Source organism: Pinus tabuliformis, chromosome Q, assembly GCF_031772625.1.
Source record: "Pinus tabuliformis cultivar Carrire ecotype Pingquan chromosome Q, CPIR1, whole genome shotgun sequence".
Lineage (NCBI taxonomy): Eukaryota > Viridiplantae > Streptophyta > Pinopsida > Pinales > Pinaceae > Pinus > Pinus tabuliformis.
In genome coordinates, this window is record NC_142296.1 from 432087267 (window position 1) to 432091979 (window position 4713).

The window sequence follows — 4713 nt, forward strand, 5'->3', positions numbered from 1 at the left end:
CATGTTACAATGCAGCTTCTAACAACATTTTAATGCAATAATCTACACAACCAATCTCAGTTGTCAGAAACATGAGCCCCTACGATTTCTTCTTGATATTCTCTATTGATCTATATAGATATAGATACTACATAGAAATTTAGAAGGTAGTTAGTGTCGTCTTCCACTATTTTGGAGGGTCATTCTACCAAGAGGCAGAAGAATCTCCAACAAGGATTAAGCATAAATTAATTTTGAAATGAAGCTTCCTTGCATTATCCTAGTAAATTTGTCTTCAAAACAGAGGTTTTATTTATCAGCTTCTTTGGTTTACTTTTAAGTTTTCACCCTTTTCTTAGTTGCAATATGTTATCTGAGAAGTGGGGACTATTTTTGGCAATGTGATTAAATGAATAGGATTAATTGAGTGGAAAGAAAATAGATGGAAGATTTACCATGGACATGTACAAAAAAAATAAACATTAACCAATAAATCTATTAGTCAATTATTGTTTGTGATTTTTAGTGTATTAAATTTTGCAGGTTACAGTTGAGGGCCACCCAACGGAAGTGTTCATGTTCAGAAGTGTTGGGAAGTTGGGAACTAGTGCAAGAGAGATTGAATAAACAAATTATACAAAAAATAAATATCAAGTGAGTATGTGTGTTGGGGGGGGGGGGGGGGTGTGTAAGGGTAAGATGAAAAAATAATATTGTAATAGTCTAACTATACTCCTAACCATATATAAGAACAAGCACCAACATCTTGTGATGTGAAAAAATGTTGAAATTCATCTTGTGCTGTACAAAAATGACGAAATTCTTTAAATGGAAAGTTTATATGGAAATGGATAAATATGATCTTCGTAGATTGAACTAGAATACTGAGGTCATTTTGTGCATGGATATCTTATCTTTGACAATGAGGTGGGAAATTGTGTATGTCTTTTAAGTTTTAGTCCAACTAATTAATTTTTCTCCATGTTTAGGTTATATTTATCACCTTATGGGAAGTTCAGCACAACTTCTCAACAAGCAGAGCTGCTTCATTCACATATAATATCTATGCATTAATAAATTCCCAGTAAATACTAGAGAGGCTTTATGCTGTAAGTTTCCCAATGCAAACAACACAAGTTGAATGCTTATTGAAGCATGCGAAATATTTAACAAGCATCATGCATATATGTTTGTGAAGAAATAAACTTTTTTTTATACTTGGAATAAACTCAAACAAATAACGACAGATTGAAATACATAATACAATATGAACAAAACAAGATTGAAGAAACAAGTAACAGAAGAAATATATAAAGAGATAAAATGTTTGTTAAGATTCAAGGTTGACCAATTTAAGCCTTAAGGTACCCTCTAAAGCAACATTGTCTCTAAGACTCATAGAAACACTGCTTAATGAGCCAAGAAAGCATACGCTTTAACATAATCACATAAAGAAGAGAATTGTAAATGTGTAGAACATATCAACTACTCTCCAAAGCCTAACAAAGACAATAGAAATATGAACTCATGATAACTTCCATACTTTTCTCTGAGACCTGAACATAACAAATGGCGTGGTCTAGCAGTAGAAAAGTCTCATAATAAGATGTTTGTCTCATACTAAGACCTCTGCGTTGACCTCTTGTGAACATGTGAGATGCTTAATTTATTATGCATAAGATGGTTGAAATCCCGCCATGGTGATTAATTATCTCTAAAATGGTTTATTCTATAGGTTAACTAACCTTAAGCAAGGTAAAACAACATGTATTCATTCAAATAGATTGCAATATACTAAGGTGTCTTCACATGAATGCCATTCACAACAACATCTCTGGATGGATTTTGTTAAATTCTTCCTAATCTTGAATCAAAACCTTGATGAATCTGCATCATAAATTATGTATGAGATGGTATAAAGTCACTGTAAAAGCGACACATCACTACTAACATGCTCTTTCGTAGAAATATAGATACAAGCTCTAGTCGCAACTACTATGGTAAGATAAAGTATTAGGACTAGAGAAAATCAAGTTTTAGGAGATCAAATTTTAGCTCATGATCTCTTGCTCAAGCTTCACAGGATTATGATACTTGCAGACAAATGAAAGAAGAATGATTACAAATTACATTGCTATTAAATATCAACATAATTTAACATTGATAGGTAAGGGAAAATAAGTCAAACTCATGTGAGATCTCTAGAGTTTTTCTCTTAGAGATACAAGGTTTCTTGTGACAAATTTGACTTCACTCGTAGAAGAGGCATATTACTCTAGTCTTTGCTACCTCTGGCACATTGGAAAGAATTGTTGCAAAGATGATATTGACTATATTTAAATTATGTAAAATACGTTTCATGGCAAAGCATACATGATACATGTATCCGAGAGATTATAATTTTGATAATCTACTAAGACCACATGAAAATACAACACATTGATAGGTTGTTAGGAAAAATAGCACATAATAAATTACGAAAAAGAATATATCAATTCCATGGAAAGAACCACCAAAGAGTCTGGACTCCATTGAGTCAACCATTGAAGTCAAAACTATGTAGGACATGTATTACCTTGAACAAAGTTTGTTTCACTTAAACGTCCAAAACTTCTAAAATGTAACTACATGTCTATGTTGGGTCTAAACCACTCTAAAACCTTACACAACTTTTATACCCTACATTGAATTCGAGTTAGCATTACAAATGTTAAGATCATTACAAAAAACTAGTGCCAGTGACTCTGGAAAAATTCCACCTACTATTTATTCGAATAGTGCATATTTCCTTTCTCAATCCCAAGTTCCAACAACCTTCCAACTCAAAGTACACAAAAAATATTCCTAAATTCATTCAAGAAAGATTGCAAAGTCTTGAGACACTTTTGTGTGACTTGGCGTTCATTCCTAAGAAGGTCAAAAACACCAGGTGCAACAAACATATCCATAAATGTTTCATCAGTCACAGTAAATAGCTCCACTCCCGGTGCCACTATTAGTTTGTCTCGACAAGGAGTCAGGAAGCCAACATTTAGAGTGGATAGCACATATTTTCTATGAGGGCTTCACAAATACTCCCAAAATGTTGGGCAGCTAAAGAACAAACTTTAGTGTATGTTGATGAAGAGTTGTTGTTCCCAAATAACACATTCGAGTTGGAATGTTTAGGCTCCTAGTTTTGACCTACATGAGAATTAGATACCAATAGAATTTGCCTCTTCCGCCCTCCCAATTCAACTCCAATACGCCCACTACTAATTCCATGTTCCCTTTTCTTTGATGCACTGATCTTGTTGAAGGAAAAGTAACTAGGTTTGGTTTTCATGGTGACTTGTAACTATAATATTATTCCTTGCATCATGGGTTTCATGAGTAAGATGTGGTCGCCTTAGGTTAAAATACTTCTTCTTGATGTATTTATATTTTTATGTTACATCATATGCATTATGAAAGTTATAAGGTCAAAGGCTAAAGAGATGTGTCACTATCCTCATGCAAATCCGCTCTACGAAAAAAGAAGGAATCTCCCTGATGATATGTCGGCTTGAATACAAGGCTATCATGTCGGCTCAAAAGTCCATTGTTGACTCATATATATCCAAGGAGTAACATAAGTCTTCGAAAAAAGTGAAAAAGATATATTCAATGAAGAAATGAATGCATACACAGAAAAATGAAATATATCGAAAGTCTGTAGTACCTAAATATGCGATATCTCTCATCTCGAAAGACTGTAATATATATCTCGGAGGTTTTTCTAAGATATATAAGTTGTGATTACCTGTTGTGGTGTCATGTATAGATATATGTGGCAACGTCTCTCGGTGAACACATATACAGAAGCTCCCGGTGGTATCTACAGCTCTCAAACACAGTTCTCAGTGGTGGCACATATACGGAAACTCTCAGTGGTATCTGCAGTTCTCAGACACAATTCTCAGTGGTGGCACACATATGGAAACTCTCAGTGGTATCTACATCTCTCAGTAAAAGATACAGTTCTCGGTGGTGGCACATATAAACAATAACATAACTCAACAAAGAGTATGTAAGTCTGTCCCAAGGTATCAACATAAATAAAGGACTGTGGCAGTTGAGAAAAGGAGGAATTAAAGACAGTGAACATAAGGAGAAGGAGAGCAGGGAATTGTGAACTCAACAGAGCAGAGGATAGTGACAATTGTCTTGAAGGTAACCCAATGTCTATCTATTCAAGGTTATTGGCATTCTTCATCTAAACATCTATAAAAATAGATTCAAGGGTTTACTCTCAAGAAGAGAGGTCTTCCGTGGCTTGGAGCCAAACATCTTATGTTCTTGTCTCTTTGGTTTTGGTAGATATTTGATTAAACAAGAAGCACACACTCTAATAATGTCAAAGAGAAGATTGTGCTAAGAAGAAAAATAAAATTCCTACAAATAGTTATCAAGTTAAAGAAGAATCACATCAATCCTACTTGCCCTAGATTCTTTAACATGGTATCAGAGCTAAGGTTCAGAAGTCAAAGGAAGGGCAACAAATAGACATACAAGGACCAATCTTCAAGAAGGTCATAAAAGCAAGAGCTTTGTCAAGATTAAAGAATTACCCACAACAACAGTCTACAACAGCAAAGGATTTTATCAACGGATGAAGTTTTGATCACAAGTACTCAGATCTCAGGTTCATGGTAGCAGTTTCGATGCCTCTCATAGTGTTAGTCTATGTCATACCACAGGGAACACAATGTAGAA

The 4713-nt window shown here is 34.4% G+C and overlaps 1 pseudogene; it reads right to left on the reverse strand.

Moving 5' to 3' along the window:
* Window positions 1–2801: 2801 nt before the first annotated feature.
* On the reverse strand, window positions 2802–3304 carry LOC149220070 (dynamin-related protein 5A pseudogene; annotated as a pseudogene).
* Between the last annotated feature and the right edge of the window lie 1409 nt (window positions 3305–4713).